Below are 18,541 nucleotides of genomic sequence, written 5' to 3'. Positions count from 1 at the left end.
TGGTGGCACTGGTTAAAACGATCAGAAAGTATCTTACCTTGTGAAGTAGCGCTAAGAGAACAACAGATCTCACTGGGGGACTGCTATGAGCTCCAAAGCTGCTCTGCAGCTGATGAGGACAAGGACAGTTGGCAAGTCACCCTTGCAGGCATTCAGACTGCACCACAAAAGCATGGTGGTCTGAATGAAACATCCAGGTCCATCGATCACGTTCCATTTCTCAGCAGCATGCAATGGTCCAGGATTGGGTGACAGAATTTCAAAGGGGCCATTCTTGGATAACAGTGCACTGGGTTGAAAAAGAGAGAAGAGAGGTCGATCTCAGGTGAAAATGTGAATTGGTAGTCAGGAGGAGTCGGCAGCCACTACTCAACCAGACTGCGGAGAGAAAGTACAGAAATGGTCCGAAAGCATGGGAAAACCCCAGAAAGAGCACAAACACCTCATTAAAGACAGATCGATTTAAAAAGAAAGGGGAACACCCTAAAAAGCCTAGCAAAGCCTAAGAAACAGAATGGATTCAAAATTCAGAATACCTGAAAGCTTCCATAATCAGGGAGGACCCAATCAGGTACAAAATTGATGCTTATGGAGAAAAGGATCCCTACAATTTAGGATTGCTTCCCAACTCCATACTAAATCACAACAAGTAAATACCCTTTTATATTCTATGAGTTCAATTGCGGATGAGGTGATTGTGAGGTGAGGGGTAAATGAGGCTTCTGATAAATTTGAGGATGTACTTCTAGCCTTTGACAAATATTTCAATTTATGTAGCAACAAAATTCTGGAAAGAGCAAACTTTAACAAGCGACTCCAAAGGCTAGGCGAATCATACATTCTTTTATAAATGATCTGTGTGGGGACAGATCAAAAGTAAGCTAATCAACTAACAAACTAACTGTAGAGCTGTGGAGCCAATTTATAAAAAAAAGCAAGCAGAAGCTAACAGGACAGATGCAGATAGCTTAATAGTAGCCTATTGTTTAATAATCAGCCTAACAGTTCAAGGAGGGGGGGATGTCAAACTACTGAAATAAAATGCAAAAATAAAATGCTGGGACGAATGAACCAATCATGCACTGACAACAGAAGTCTGCAAACCACTCAGAAACAATGGGGGGTGGGCGTTACTAGTTTTGTTTGAATAACTATAAGAAAGGCTTGCTGTAGTGAGCACATGTTCTTTCGTTTTGTTCTTTTGCATGTTCTTTTGTTTTGCTTTTTGTTCTTTTTGTATCCTTGTAATGTAACAATCACGTACTGCAATAAAGTTTCTAAAAGTTATGGTCGGACTTCGTCTCTCTTTGTAACTGATGGGATCCAACAATCTTCACAGATTTGCTGAGGGATCTGAATTTGCAGAATTAAAGGGGCGGCACAGTGGCACAGTGGTTAGCACCGCAGCCTCACAGCTCCAGGGACCCGGGTTCGATTCCGGGTACTGCCTGTGTGGAGTTTGCAAGTTCTCCCTGTGTCTGCGTGGGTTTTCTCCGGGTGCTCCGGTTTCCTCCCACAAGCCAAAAGACTTGCAGGTTGATAGGTAAATTGGCCGTTATAAATTGTCACTAGTATAGGTAGGTGGTAGGGAAATATAGGGACAGGTGGGGATGTTTGGTAGGAATATGGGATTAGTGTAGGATTAGTATAAATGGGTGGTTGATGTTCGGCACAGACTCGGTGGGCCGAAGGGCCTGTTTCAGTGCTGTATCTCTAATCTAAAGACAGAACTGATAAGGGACTGAATAGTGTTGGAATAGCTGATGAATCTCTGTCAGATCTCTTGCAGTTGAAAGATGACCTTACCCTCGAGAAGGCAATACAGATGGTCTGACAGGTGGAAGTCCAAAGACAAAACAGAGCCATTCTGCAGGCTGAAGAGAAGTCCTGGATTATAAGAAATCCAAATTTGAAGCCAAAGACGGAGAGGCAATCTTTTGAGAAGACACACATGTGAGAAGGTGCATGACACTGGGAAACCATGCCAGTGCTGTGGAGCCAGGAAGACCCACAGACGGGAGCGGAGTCCTGCCAGTAAAGCGGAGTGTTTCAACTGTAAAAAGACTGGACATTATGGAAAAATGTGCCAGAGCAAGACCTCCTCACCCAAAGCCACAAAGCAAAAGACCTTCATGCAGAGAGCAGTGAATGAAGTGCACCAACTTCCAGCAGAAAAGGAACCAGGAGATTTCCTAGGAGGCGTTACTGACACAAATCAAGGATTTTGGACAGCGGACATCTATGTAAAACAGACACCTAATGAATTTTAAATTGGACACAGGTGCTAGTGTCACAGTTCTGTCAGACCAAGAGCTATGGTTGATGAGACATTGCCTACAACCGGCAGATACACAATTGCATGGTCCAGGCGGGACACAACAGAAAGTAAAGGGTAAACTTCAAGCAACTCTTCAATATAGAGGGAGACAAATTATGGAAACCTTATACATCTTGCAAAAACAAGAATTTTCCCTCCTAAGTAGAAAAATATGCTTAGACCTGCATCTGATCAAGAAGATTGAAGAAGTCAAAGAGCCACAGGTAAACAGTCACTTTCAAGCAGACTATCCAAAACTTTTCACAGGTTTCAGAAGACTCAAGACAGAATATAGAATCACACTTAAGGACAATGCCAGGCCAGTGTGTATCTTTACACCCAGACAGATAACTTACCTGTTGATGAACCAAGTTCAAGACCAGTTGGAAGAGATGACCACACGGGGGTCACTTCACCTGTAATGCAACCAATGGAGTGATGTTCAGCCATGGTTCCTGTCCCAAAGCAAAATGGAACTCTATGTATCTGTGCGGATTTAACACAGCTTAAAAAAGCAGTGGTGCAAAATTCATCCAATGTCCACAATGGATGACAGCTTGGCAAAAATGTTTCAGAGCATCATCTTTACCAAACTCGATGCCAATAGTAGGTTTTTGCAGGTACCCTTAGATGAGACCTCAAGATTACTAACTACATTTATAATACCTTTCGGGAGGTTTTGTTTCAATCAATTACCGTTTGGGATAACTTTTGCACTAGAGATTTTCCAAAGGTCTATGTCTAATAGCTTAGAAGGGCTCAAAGGAGTTATTGTCACATGGGTGACATTCTGGTACCTGGGCGGTCAGTAGAGGAACATGACCAAAGAATTTGAGCAGACCTCAATCCATTACTTGGTATATAGTAAGCAGTAAAGGTATAATGGCAGATCCGCAGAAGACTTGAGCCATTACAGATTTCCTTACTCCTACTTCCATTCAGCAACACCTGGTCCAGTACACCTACTCAGCATCTATGCTCCAACACTCTGTTCCGCACCTGAAGCTAAAGACCAGTTCTATGAACAACTCCATAACATCATTAGCAGCATCCCCAACACCGAACACCTATTCCTGCTGGGGGACTTTAATGCCAGGGTTGGGGCCGACCATGACTCATGGCCCTCCTGCCTTGGGCGCTATGGCGTTGGAAGGATGAATGAGAACGGGCAGAGACTGCTTGAGTTGTGTACCTATCATAACCTCTGCATCACCAACTCGTTCTTTCACACTAAACCCTGTCACCAGGTTTCATGGAGGCACCCAAGATCACGTCGTTGGCACCAGCTAGACCTCATTGTCACAAGGCGAGCCGCCTTAAACAGTGTTCAAATCACACGCAGCTTCCACAGTGCGGACTGCGACACCGACCACTCCCTGGTGTGCAGCAAGGTTAGACTCAGACCAAAGAAGTTGCATCATTCCAAGCAGAAGGGCCACCCGCGCATCAACACGAGCAGAATTTCTCACCCACAGCTGTTACAAAAATTTCTAAATTCACTTGTAACAGCCCTTCAAAACACTCCCACAGGGGATGCTGAGACCAAGTGGGCCCACATCAGAGACGCCATCTATGAGTCAGCTTTGACCACCTACGGCAAAAGTGCGAAGAGAAATGCAGACTGGTTTCAATCTCATAATGAAGAGCTGGAACCTGTCATAGCCGCTAAGCGCATTGCACTTTTGAACTACAAGAAAGCCCCCAGCGATTTAACATCCGCAGCACTTAAAGCAGCCAGAAGTACTGCACAAAGAACAGCTAGGCGTTGCGCAAACGACTACTGGCAACACCTATGCAGCCATATTCAGCTGGCCTCAGACACCGGAAACATCAGAGGAATGTATGATGGCATGAAGAGAGCTCTTGGGCCAACCATCAAGAAGATCACCCCCCTCAAATCTAAATCGGGGGACATAATCACTGACCAACGCAAACAGATGGACCGCTGGGTTGAGCACTACCTAGAACTGTACTCCAGGGAGAATGCTGTCACTGAGACTGCCCTCAATGCAGCCCAGCCTCTACCAGTCATGGATGAGCTGGACATACAGCCAACCAAATCGGAACTCAGTGATGCCATTGATTCCCTAGCCAGCGGAAAAGCCCCTGGGAAGGACAGCATTACCCCTGAAATAATCAAGAGTGCCAAGCCTGCTATACTCTCAGCACTACATGAACTGCTATGCCTGTGCTGGGACGAGGGAGCAGTACCCCAGGACATGCGCGATGCCAACATCATCACCCTCTATAAAAACAAAGGTGACCGCGGTGACTGCAACAACTACCGTGGAATCTCCCTGCTCAGCATAGTGGGGAAAGTCTTTGCTCGAGTCGCTCTGAACAGGCTCCAGAAGCTGGCCGAGCGCGTCTACCCTGAGGCACAGTGTGGCTTTCGTGCAGAGAGATCGACTATTGACATGCTGTTCTCCCTTCGTCAGATACAGGAGAAATGCCGTGAACAACAGATGCCCCTCTACATTGCTTTCATTGATCTCACCAAAGCCTTTGACCTCGTCAGCAGACGTGGTCTCTTCAGACTACTAGAAAAGATCGGATGTCCACCAAAGCTACTAAGTATCATCACCTCATTCCATGACAATATGAAAGGCACAATTCAACATGGTGGCTCCTCATCAGAGCCCTTTCCTATCCTGAGTGGTGTGAAACAGGGCTGTGTTCTCGCACCCACACTTTTTGGGATTTTCTTCTCCCTGCTGCTTTCACATGCGTTCAAATCCTCTGAAGAAGGAATTTTCCTCCACACAAGATCAGGGGGCAGGTTGTTCAACCTTGCCCGTCTAAGAGCGAAGTCCAAAGTACGGAAAGTCCTCATCAGAGAACTCCTCTTTGCTGACGATGCTGCTTTAACATCTCACACTGAAGAATGCCTGCAGAGTCTCATCGACAGGTTTGCGTCTGCCTGCAATGAATTTGGCCTAACCATCAGCCTCAAGAAAACGAACATCATGGGGCAGGATGTCAGAAATGCTCCATCCATCAATATTGGCGACCACGCTCTGGAAGTGGTTCAAGAGTTCACCTACCTAGGCTCAACTATCACCAGTAACCTGTCTCTAGATGCAGAAATCAACAAGCGCATGGGTAAGGCTTCCACTGCTATGTTCAGACTGGCCAAGAGAGTGTGGGAAAATGGCGCACTGACACGGAACACAAAAGTCCGAGTGTATCAGGCCTGTGTCCTCAGTACCTTGCTCTACGGCAGCGAGGCCTGGACAACGTATGCCAGCCAGGAGCGACGTCTCAATTCATTCCATCTTCGCTGCCTTCGGAGAATACTTGGCATCAGGTGGCAGGACTATATCTCCAACACAGAAGTCCTTGAAGCGGCCAACATCCCCAGCTTATACACACTACTGAGTCAGCGGCGCTTGAGATGGCTTGGCCATGTGAGCCGCATGGAAGATGGCAGGATCCCCAAAGACACATTGTACAGTGAGCTCGCCACTGGTATCAGACCCACTGGCCGTCCATGTCTCCGTTATAAAGACGTCTGCAAACGCGACATGAAATCGTGTGACATTGATCACAAGTCGTGGGAGTCAGTTGCCAGCATTCGCCAGAGCTGGCGGGCAGCCATAAAGACAGGGCTAAATTGTGGCGAGTCGAAGAGACTTAGTAGTTGGCAGGAAAAAAGACAGAGGCGCAAGGGGAGAGCCAACTGTGCAACAGCCCCAACAAACAAATTTCTCTGCAGCACCTGTGGAAGAGCCTGTCACTCCAGAATTGGCCTTTATAGCCACTCCAGGCGCTGCTTCACAAACCACTGACCACCTCCAGGCGCGTATCCATTGTCTCTCGAGATAAGGAGGCCCAAAAGAAGTAAGCAGTAAAGGTATAATGGCAGATCCGCAGAAGACATGAGCCATTACAGATTTCCTTACTCCTACTTCCATTCAGCAACTCCAAAGATTCCTGAGAATGGTGAATCAATTAACCAAATTTCTACCTCATTTAGTGCAGGTAACAGAACCACTAAGACAACTTCTCAGAAAAGAGCAAGTGTGGTGTTGGAGTTTACACCAAGAACAAGCATTCCGGAAGATTAAAGAGATGCTCACGTCACCGGACATCTTGACACACTGTAACCCTACACTACTAATGATGATAGCAGCAGACAACTCCTCAACTGGGCTAGGGGCAGTCTTTTTCCAGGAGCGACCTGATGGTTCTCGCAGACCAACGTACTACTATATTGTCGTGTTGAGAGTCGTCATTGAAACAGACCATAAACCTTTAGTATCTTTTTGGACGAAAAGGAGATTGCAGAAATGCCTCCAAGAATCCAACGATTTTATTTAAGATTGATGAGATATACATATGAGACCATACATGTCCAGGGAGAGATGCAAACCTCTGCTAGTGTGCTATCAAGAGGGACGGCAGACCCTCTGACACAACAAGATGTGAATTTTGTGGATGAGATAGAGGCAATACTGCACAAAATGGGTAGCAATTATACAGAAACTGCAAAAAATTCGTCACGCTTAAAAAATCGAAGAAGAATGTATTCGCATAAGGCAGTATTGCACACAAGGATGGACACAATGGTCTTTGTGGAAAACAATGAAATCTTTCTATGAATATAGAAAATACTTCCCATTGACAATTTGCTAGTTTACAATGACAGACTAGTTATTCCCAGTTCTTTGAGATCGGATATCTTGGAACGTCTACATCAAGGCCATATGGAAATAACAAAGTGCAGAGCAAGGGCACAATCATCAGTGTGGTGGCCAAGAATATCCAAAGACATCGAAAATCTGATCCAGAATTGCTAAATCTGTGCAATACAAAGACCAGAATAGCGTGAACCTCTGTTAACTGCTCAATTTCCGACCAGACCTTGGTAACATATAGGAATGGACTTCTTCATGTTCAACGGAATGTCCTCCATATTCATTATTGATTACTTCTTAACATGGATAGAGTGAGAAGGTTATAGTCAACAACAACCAAAGTAGTTATAAGAGTTCTACAAGACAACTTTGTGACACATGGTATCCCTGACAAAGTACTGTCAGACAACAGACCACAGTTTGCGAATGAATATTTCACACAGTTTGCTACAAGGATGGGATTTCAACATCTCACAAGTTCATCACATTATCCACAATCGAACGGTGAAGTAGAAAGGGGTGGAAGAACCTGACTGATGAAGAATGAAGATTTTCCAATTTCACTTCTAATTTATCGATTTACACTGTTGATGTGTGGACTATCACCTGCAGAGTTACTGAAGGGCAGGAAAATAAGAATACAACTTCCTGTTTTGCTTAAATAATTGCTTCCAGGATTGAATGTCTGGGACTACAAGAGGGAAAGCTCTTATAGAAGGCAACAAACTCGAAATTACAACAAATGATTCTGTGCCAGAGACATACCAAAAGTGAATGAAGGCCATGACCTACATGACCGAGAAAGAGAAGGTACTGTAGTCCACAGAGATGAAAACTACCAGAGATTTTATGTGGCACACAACAGAAGGGAACATACGTGGAATTAGGAGAAACATTATCCCTATTCCCCAGAAGCAACAGTCAATCATTCATTTGTAAGACCCAGATGAAGATGAACAAGCTCAAAGCAAACAGAATAATACAATCATTAATAGAAATCAACCAAGGCAGCGATCAAGACTTACAAGGAAGACTACTCATCATCCCACTCAGACTAGAACAAGATCGGGGAGAGTCATGAAACCTCCTAACAAACTAAATATGTGAATTCAGAGACTTGCGGGGAGAAAGGGTGGTAGGTTAAGTCAAGAGTGTATATATGTTTAAAGAAAATGTATGGACAAAGACTTGGGGGGGAGATGTAGTATAAGGGCATGAAAGGGTTAATGTTGGAGACAGTGAGAGCAACATCTCCCACTGTAGTGATGATGATGTAACAGTCACGCGGTATTGGGCTTTGGAAGGAGAAAGTAGCAGCACGAAGGATGCTAGCTAGTGAAGCTTGAGGAGAGCCTAAGTAGTAATGCGTAAATAATAGCTATTATCTACAATGCCCTAGCTATGCTACAACTACACACAACTACCAATGCCATCCACTTGGAAAATTTGTTTAGTTCCTGATAGTCCACTGTGAAACACCATCTCCCGTCAAGATTTTGAACAGACTATATGTGTGATAAACATGCATGAGCTACAAGGTTGAATCAGGCCTTCATTTAACAATCCCTACATGGTCTCAGCAATTGCTCCTCATGCATCCGGGGGGAATTGGTTACTGTTTCTCAGGGGTGGGGGTGGGGTCCATCCTTACAAGACCACTTCAACCTGCATTCATCTGGAAGCCAAGGAGTGGGGTGTTCATACTGCCAACAAAGTTCCCCAATTCAGTCCCCAATCAGAGGGTGGGGGCCGGGGGTGGGGGGGGGTGGGGGGGGGTGGTGGAGGTGTTTCTTTTAGACTTACCGGTTTAACAGAACCAACCACACTAGCCATTGACACTGTAACCAGCTCAGTGGCAATTCAGTCCCTTGCATCTGCATATTTGCTAGGTCGACAATTGGCCCTAACTGTGTAAGGGTAGTGCCCCTAATAAAAATTGTATGGGATTTTGTGGAGGCAATCTGGTGAGACCACAACTAGTGTATACTGTCCAGTTCTGTTCACCACACTTTAGGAAAGATGTGAAGGTCCTTGAGAGGATGCAGAGGAAATTTATCAGAATGGTTCCAGAGACAAGGGATTTTAGCTACCAGGTTAGGTTGGAGAAGCTGGGATTGTTCTCTTTGGAGCAAAGGAGATTGAGGGTAGATTTGATAGCCGTGTACAAGATTATGACAGCTTTAGATAAAGTAGACAAAGAAAAGCTGTTCCTAATAGCTGATGGTACAAGGACTAGGGGACACATATTTAATGTTTTGCGCAAGAGATGCAGGGGGAATGTGAGGAAGAACTTTTTTACACAGCAAGTGTGATAACCTGGAACTTGCTGCCTACAAGGGCGGTGGAAGAGGAGACGATGAATGATTTCAAAAGGAAATTGGATGGGCTCTTGAGGGAAATAAACTTATAAACTACGGAGATAAAGCAGGGGAATGGGACTGATTGTATTGCTCTATAGAGAGTCAACATGGACCCGATGGGCTGAATGGCCTCCTTCTGTGCTGCATGACTCTATGACTCCATGACAATTGTCCATACTCACCCACAACTACCTTGTTCCCTATTTAAATCACAACATTGTGCATGACGGTAAGACCTCTGCGACACCCAGTGGCACCCTGAATGGTCAGAAACGTAGATGATGGAACAGCAGTATCCACTGATGTAAAAGTGGCCCTGCGTCAGTCAAATATATTTCCCGCTGCCCTTCCATATATGACTTGATAAGGGGACAGCCACCCTGGTCCTGAAGTAAGGGTCCTAAGGCATGGCCTCCTTATTGTAATTCTGCCTCACCCGCTGAATCATCCCCCAACCTCACCAGCTGAAACAAGGTCTCATTCCTGTCTATGACTCTTGCTTCCTTTCCCTGCTCCCGCAATTTTTCTTTCAACTTTTCCACTTCTTTAGCTAATTTATGTCTGTCCTCAATCAATTGATGAGTTGGGAGCCAGGCTTCACCAGGTCCCGCTCCCTTCATACGACCCAGCTCAGGATTTATCCACTCAGTTGCTTCTGCCTTCCATCTTTGTACCCGTCTCACATCCATAACAGGAAAACTTACAGCTCTCTAATACAGGTTTTCCACCCTTGCCATCCATTTATCAAAGCCTTTATATCTGCACCTGGCATCTACTTCCAGCATTATTGAAGGGCGGGGGTGCGGGGTTGGGGTGGGCGTTAAAAAAGTCAAAATAATCCCTCTATGGTTATCATCCCCATAATGACTAATAGCAATGCAATTTGACCGCAAGCTTTTGCACAACTGAAATATCTGTTCCCCTGCTTCCCTGGGTCCTTCCGCTGGTAAGAAAATAAGGCAGTTTGTCAACTGTGGCCGTGAGTGAACCCCCAAAGATCGCAACTATTATTCTACAGAGCAGACCTTGGGCTTGTCTCAAAACCAACCACCTTTCCTCGGTGATTCCCTCAAGCTCATAGAATCATATGAACCTCTGTCTCTCCAATATGTCCCCTGATTGCCAGCATCCCAGAATATTACATCACCATTGGGAAAACGTATTAAGATCTTGAAGCAGTACAAGTCCCACTTCACCAAAAATAGCTCTCATGTCCTGTAACTTTGCCCCTCCTCAATCATGCCAGAAATCCCCAAAACCACGAAAGGTAGTGTTACCTTCATGATCTCCATTGGGAATGGAAGATTCACAGTCAGGTGTGCTTCTCCCACTCTCTGTGTTACTGGAAGGTCAAGCGTACTGTTGTGACATAACAAGTATCGGAGGAGCTGAAGAGGCATCTAACTGCTCCTCCTTCATACCTCGCATTGACACTTGAACCATGTGAGTTCGGGGCTCCGAAGTGGGAGATGATAAAGGGGTGAGGTGGCGTCAATCCCCTTTTCAAATTTTTGGATCTGGGGATCCTCCAAACGCCACCAGATTTCATCAATTTCTGTCTCCGCTGGTCAAGCTAGTACCCAACTTGCTGCCCTTCCATCTCTGAAAGGGTTAATGTTTGGGACAGTGTGAGTAATACCTCCCACTGTGATGATGTCAGAGATCACATATTGTAGAGTCAAGAAGGAGAAACAGCATCATGTCAGCAGTGAGTTAGACCTGCTTAAGAGAAAGTGGAAATAGTTCCTGAAATGTAATAAATGAGATATTATTTAAAAGATTACAAAGAGTCACTGATCTCTGCAAGCTAGAGGAATCAAACCTATCTCCTAATAGCAACAATATACAACACCATTCCTTTGACAAGACGCAGTGTGTTAGGAGCCCCTTGAATCACTTTGCCTCCCCACATCTCCGCCAGCCTAGCATGCTGCAATTTAGATATCCCTTCTCTAAAATGTGATTCCTGTCCTGTTCATCTACAAGATGCTGATCCAGTGTCAGAATAGTCCTGGCTGCTCCAAGTGCCTGAAAGCTTCAATTTTCTATCTCTAGCTGCCACCAGCTGCTCTGTAGATTATGCAACTTATTTAATTGTGGCTTCAGCCTCTTCTCCTAACTTCTGAATTCCCAGTATTAGATACTGTAACACTAATGCCTTATTCTTCTTTCTACTTTTGAACACTAACCCCTTACTTTTTAACTGTCTCGCTCCATCTTCCTGTCATTGTTTCCTGCCCAATCTCTCATAAGGGCTCCCCCCCCCCTTTAAGTTCAATCTTTCTTTCTTTCTTTCTTTGACTTTGTCTGGAATATTCCCTGATCTTCTCATTGTTAACTGGAGATCCCCTTTAGGTTACTACCCCTAAGAGAATACTCAGCCCTCGAACTGATGCCTGGGAAACACTTCCTCAAACCAACTGCACCTTGACAAACTCCAAAAGAAACAATCACATTGGGGTCACCAATATGTTGGACTGCTTTCCTGTTTTATTTTCTTTCATTACTTTAAACACAAACATCAGTTATATCAACTTGCAAAATGACATCTTTGTCTTTAACAAGCTCATGTTACATAATCCAACATGAGTTCACATCAAATAATGGTACCAAGCTTTACATCTCCAGCCTGAGTACAGCAAACAGTGCTCAAAACGCTTACACCAATTCCACCTTTGATCTCTACATTCCTGCATATTAACACAAAACTACAATATATTAAAAGACACACAAAGCGGACTTCAGAAAACATGCAGTCAAGATGATACACTCATGTTCATCAAACTCTCCCAATGATTCCATTACCATGGTTATATGGCCCACTTAAGTTCTTTAATCACTTTATTACTATAAACGGTGACCAAATATGTCCCAGATCCTCAAGACACGAACGAGTGACCTTCCCTTCATCCTTTAGAAAGCACCCCTGTTCAGTAGAATGAAAACTGTTTTAATTCATCGTGTGCTGATCCCACAAACAACAAGGTACACTGAAATGCATGAGTAGTGTGAACTCACATTCCCACAGGAGTCACCTTCAACAAGAAGCAGGTGACCAGAAGGGGAGCACACACCATTACTGACCCTGAATATACATTTGAAACAGACTCAAATTCATAACTAATATCTTAAACGTGGAAAAATATCCCAAAGTGTTTCACAGAGGGAAAAGGAATGTTAGTGGGAGATTGTAAGAGATGGCTGAAAGCTTGATGGAGCGATGTATTTTGAGTAGTGTTTTAAAGATGGTGAGGGAGGTAGAGATGCTGGGGTTTAGAGAGGAAGTTGCAGAGATTTTCAATTATGTTTCATTCTTTGCTGTGATTGTCACTCTGGCATTTCCTCAGCTGGATTGCTGCTGATAATTCAGTAGTGAATGTCAGAAAGTCGAAAATTACTTCTGGCCCTTTCTGCATGGAATAAGTTGTGAAAGCCAAATACTGGTGCCAGTTACTAATTACTGGAAGTTAAAGAAAAGCTTGTTTAAATTGGCTGCGTTGAACTTTTTGAGTAAATTTTTCTTTTCCAGATATTTTAAATTACAGATAGTTCATGCTTATAAAATATTTTCATTCCATACTCTGCCAGTGTTGTATATCTGCTATTCTTTAAAAAATCCATATTGGAAGCATGGCAATATTTGCAAAATCAGCATTTCATTTGTAAAACACCAGGATATCAATAATTTTTTTTCTATTTTCTTGTTCAGTTTTTACAAAATTAGAGTACAGTATGTAGTGTTTGTAGAATTACCAGTCATTTAACTAGCTCATGTTCTCCTGCAGCTTGGACAGCAGCCTCCCAAAGAATGCTAGCGGACAGGGAGAAGTTCTGAGGAATTTTCCTTCACTTCGGCCTGTTAATCTTCCTGGCACAGTATATAATGCCCGTTAAAAATAAAGCTGCAAGGCTTTGTTTCACTGATTGATTTAACAGCAGTGATTTCCAACTCAAACAAGAGGGAATGATAGAAGTTTGAATATGATTATCTTTTTGGTAATCTGCTGAACGCCAAACAAGGTCAGCTGTGAGCCAAATTAGATTGCAAATGCAGTTCATTAAAAAGAAAATGGCCTTTTTGTAACACCTTTAACAGAACATGATTCAAAATAAATTAAAAGGAGCTGACAGGCTAATGCAGTAGCAAAGTTCCTGCACAGAATGGTGGGACATGGCTTTGCTCCCGATAGCCAAACAGCTATTTGGGCTGCACAATTCGGCTCGTAGTCTCAGCACTACGGGTGTCATTTTGGAACCGAAATGGTGTCCATGCCTCACAAGTACACTTCCAGTGCAGTGTGCACCAGACACCATCACGGTGAGGGTGTTGGTGTCCGTAATAGGAGCATGCTTCAGAAGTATGCCAAGTACGTAGATTGTGACGACAGGCTGATTTGATGCCTGTGCTGCCATTTAAGCACGCACAGGTGAACATGCCTTTACAACCTAAAGCACCTTCCCCATGCTCCCACTAGGGCTATTTAAAGGGATCATCAACAACTTGCAGGTTAGTCGTAGATTACTCTCTAATGGCTCTGTTTGAGTTTGCGAAAGTGATGATTTTTGAAGAATTACTTAAAGTTGGTGAAGTTGACAGGGAATGGTGCTGCACGTGGATAAGGCCTTGGTTGTGACTGAAAGGGTTCTGATCTGGACACTTGCTCCCAGTCATAGGGGCTATAGTTGCAATTCCCCTTGGATTGCAGCATGTGAGGGAGATGGAGCAGAGGCAACAAAAAAGTGAACATGCTGCTCACAGAGGGGGAAGGAGGAGAAGGAATGTCAGCAGGGCATCTTATCTGCTAGGGTCTTCTAGAAACGTTTCTCTTATCTCCACCTAAGCCAGGAGCAGCGTTTGCATAATCTGCACTTTACGAAGGAGATGCTCACAGAAGGCTTCCACCTCTTGTCACCAGACCTGCAACTTAAAGCAGGATAAGGACAGCACTGCCTGTGGCTGTGAAGGTGACAATGGCCCTGAATTTCATCACATCCGGATCCTTCCAGGCGGAGCAGGCAACATATATAACATCTCCCAGTACATCATCCACTGCTGCATCAGAGAGGTGACAGATGCTCTTGGTGCCAGGAGAGGGAGTCCATTGTGTTCTCTCTGCCCACAGAGAAGCAGGTGGAGCATGCACATGGCTTTGCCAAGATAGTGGGCCTCCCCATGGTGCAGGGTGATGTTGACTGCACACACATAACCACATCTAAATACTGGGATATACCACACCTGCAAAGATTACTACTCGCTGAATGTGCAGTTGGTGTGTGACCACCCTCAGCCCAATATACTATTGAATTCCCACTATCCTGGCAGCAGTCACAATGCTTTCATTGTGCAGCAGTCTATTGTTCCCTCAATGGACCAGATCTTGTGTTCATCTGAAAGGCAGTTTTGTGGCGGAGGAGACGTAAAATCAGAACAGATTTGCCTGCCATGGAACACGTCACCGGAAATCCCAGTTCCAATTTTTCCGGCAGCAGGATAGGCTGACGACGACCTTCCCACCCGGAGGCCAACTGAGGCCCTTAAATAGCCAATTCCTGGCCAATTAATGGCCTCTTCCCGCCACCGCTGGGATCTTACCAGCGGTGGGGGGTGGGGGGGAGCCTCTGCTGCACGGGGAGAACGCCTTGTAAAACGAGGTGTCCTCCCTGCAGGCTTGGGGGGGGTGTCTTTCCTTCGTGGGCAATTAGTGGTCCATGGACAACCTCTCCGGGAACAACTTTACCCCCCAGGACCCCCCACCCCCTGGACAGAACGACCACACCCCCACTCACCTTTGCCGGGGCCTTCCGAACTGGCACCGGCGACCCCGCTTCACCTACCTGTGTTCCACCGCTGGGCCTCGGTCCAAGGCCTCTGCAGTACCGCCAGTGGCCACAGCTCCTGGTGACGCTCTGGATGCTGCTGAGCTGCTGGCCCTGTGATTGGCTGGCAGCTCTTGGAGGCATGATCCCCATCCCTATAAAGTCTTTAAAGGGACAGAGATCCCGCCTCATAAAACTTTGACCCCAAAAGCCCAGAGGATTACTCCGTGGGGCTGAAAAAAATGCAGTGGTGGGGCTCCCCCCACCTTTTTGCCTCAGCACTGGAATCCCCGCCTCCTGCACAAAATCCATCCCAATCTTTCAGCCACTATGTCAAACTAGAAGGTTGTTGCTGGGCGACAAGAGCTATCTGCTTTACACCTGGCTCATGACTCCATTCCTCAACTCAACCACACATGACCAGGATGTGTAAAATGTGGGCCATGTTGCCACATGAAACATCATAGAGCAGACTATTGGAGTGCTGAAGCAACAGTTTCACTCACTGGAGGAGTCCAGCAGTACTAGCAGGTGTGTCCTGATTCATCATAGTCTGCGGTATCCTCCGCAACCTGGCCATCATGAGGGCACAGCCCTTGCCACCAGGGATATGGAAGAGAAGGACGAGGAGGAGGAGGATCAGCAGGAGCAGGAAGAAGGAAGGAGGTAGCCAGCACATCCCTGTTCCAGCCAGGCTCTCCATGATTGCCTCATTTGACTATGCTTCCAATTAAAGCAATCCCAAATCCCCATTGTACAGTAGTCCCACACCTTGCCATCATTGACCATCACAGCGTCCTCTTGACAACAAAACAATCAGTCCATATCAACTTTATTCAACAAAGCATCCAATTTTCCCTACAAAAGTCAGTTAATCATCCTTGTACATACCCTTAGTTCTTGCCTTCAGTGTGCCTTTGTTCCTATGCAGTGGCTGCAGCATGGCTAGTGGAAGGCTGCTGACTTTCAATGGAGGAGACTGCAGATGGCCCTGGAGGATGACCTTGAGCAGCTGTGGGCCTAGTCATTCTTGAAAATGATCAGTCAGATGTTTTGCCTCATGTTGGTCATGCCTGCCTTTCTGTTTCTGTGAATCACAAGTCCCACAACATTCTTAGTCATGGATGTTCCTTGAGACTTCAGCTTTATCCCAACCTTTCTTGCTCAACCCTTATCCAACAGTGGGTGCTCTTCATTAAGATTACTGTGTTGATTTCAATAACACATTTTGGTGCGGTCTTCTCAAGTTGTAGTTGATTCTTCTCTGAGACTTGTTCACGTTTATTCTAGCAATCTGTTTTGACAAGATTGTTCCTAACAACAAATTGGTGGGGAGATGGGGGATAGTCAATACTGATGAGGACTGCAACAAATTACAGGAGGACATTAATAACCTTGCAGAATGGGCAAATAATTGGCGAATAAAATTCAACACAGATAAATCTGAGGTAGCACACTTTGGTAGCAAGAAAAGGGAGGTCACCTTTTACTTGGAAGGTGCAAATCTAGGTGAGGTAGAAGAACAAAGGGATCGCAGAGTACAAATACACCAATCACAAAGTTGTGCCACAAGTTAGCAAGGCCATCAAAAAAGCAAACCAAGCACTAGGCTTTTGTTTTCTGAGGGATAGAATTGAAAAGTAGGGAAGTTACGCTAAACTGGTATCAAACCTTGGATACACTACACTTAGAGTACTGCACAAAGCTCTGGTCACCATACTTTAAGAGTATAAAGGCACTGGAGAGGATGCAGAGAAGATTTACAAGGATGATACCAGAAATGTGAGGGTATGCATGTCAGGAAAGGATGAACAGGTTGGGTCTCTTTTCTGTTGGAAAAACAAAGGCTGAGGGATGACCTAACAGAGGTCTTTTAAAATGACGGAAGGTTTTGATAGACTGGATACAGAGGGAATGTTTCCACCTGTGGGGAAGAGAATATCTAGACACTATCAATATAATATAGTCACCAAGAGATTCAGTGTGGAATTCACAAGAAATTTCTTTACCTAAAGGGTGATGAGAATGTGGAACTCACGACCACAAGGAGTGGTTGAAGTGAATAGTATAGATGCATTTAAGGGGAAGCTAGACAAGTATATGAGGGAGAAGTGAATAGAAGGTTATGTTAATAGCTTTAGACGAGGAAAGATGGGAGCATAAATGCCAGCATTGACTGGTTGGGCGGAATGGCCTGTTTCTGTGCTGTATATCCTTTATAATCCCATGTAGTCCTATGTAAAGGTCTGGCTTCAGACTGCACCACCTCGGCATGGCAGCAGCAGTCTGGGCTGATGGCTGACAGGCAACAACAAGGGCACTGGCAAAATGGCAGTGGTTAGAGCATGAATGTACAACAGCTGTACAAAACTCTGGTGAGACCGCACCTGGAGTATTGCGTGCAGTTCTGGTCACCGCATTATAGGAAGGATGTGGAAGCTTTGGAAAGGGTGCAGAGGAGATTTACTAGGATGTTGCCTGGTATGGAGGGAAGGTCTTACGAGGAAAGGCTGAGGGACTTGAGGTTGTTTTCGTTGGAGAGAAGGAGGAGGAGAGGTGACTTAATAGAGACATATAAGATAATCAGAGGGTTAGATAGGGTGGATAGTGAGAGTCTTTTTCCTCGGATGGTGATGGCAAACACGAGGGGACATAGCTTTAAGTTGAGGGGTGATAGATATAGGACAGATGTCAGAGGTAGTTTCTTTACTCAGAGAGTAGTAGGGGCGTGGAACGCCCTGCCTGCAGCAGTAGTAGACTCGCCAACTTTAAGGGCACTTAAGTGGTCATTGGATAGACATATGGATGAAAATGGAATAGTGTAGGTCAGATGGTTTCACAGGTCGGCGCAACATCGAGGGCCGAAGGGCCTGTACTGCGCTGTAATGTTCTAATTCTAATGCTGTCCTCCTGAGAGAGGACAGCAGGTTTGTACTCTAGGGAACCACTGCCAGTCCCCTGGGGTAGCACCTCACCAATCCTAGTAATCTGCCGGAGCACGGATTGCTGGATTGCTGTGAGACCCGAAAGCCTATTTCAGCACTGATATCCACAGCCACCATGGCAACAAGTTGAGATTTCATGACCTCAGTCTGAGCTTCCATTGCAGCTCTCAGATGTTGGGTGGTGTCTGCTTGAGCTGCAATGGAAGCTAAGCCATTTGCCATCCTTTAATAGCAACACAAAATCACACATGAGCCATCCATTACAGTCAGCTAATAGTCAGCTCCCTGTGCCAAACACTTTTCTATTTATCTGTTGCTCCTCCAGCATGTTCCTGCAATCTCCATCAGTCTTGGTTTTTTAAAAAAGCCGCCCCGCTAATTGCGAAACTCCTCTTGTGAACTAACCTGTGTTACATAGAATAAAAGCAAAATACTGCGGATGCTGGAAATCTGAAATAAAAACAA

The sequence above is a fragment of the Heterodontus francisci genome, chromosome 13, assembly GCF_036365525.1.
Source record: "Heterodontus francisci isolate sHetFra1 chromosome 13, sHetFra1.hap1, whole genome shotgun sequence".
NCBI lineage: Eukaryota > Metazoa > Chordata > Chondrichthyes > Heterodontiformes > Heterodontidae > Heterodontus > Heterodontus francisci.
This window is presented reverse-complemented; position numbering follows the sequence as displayed.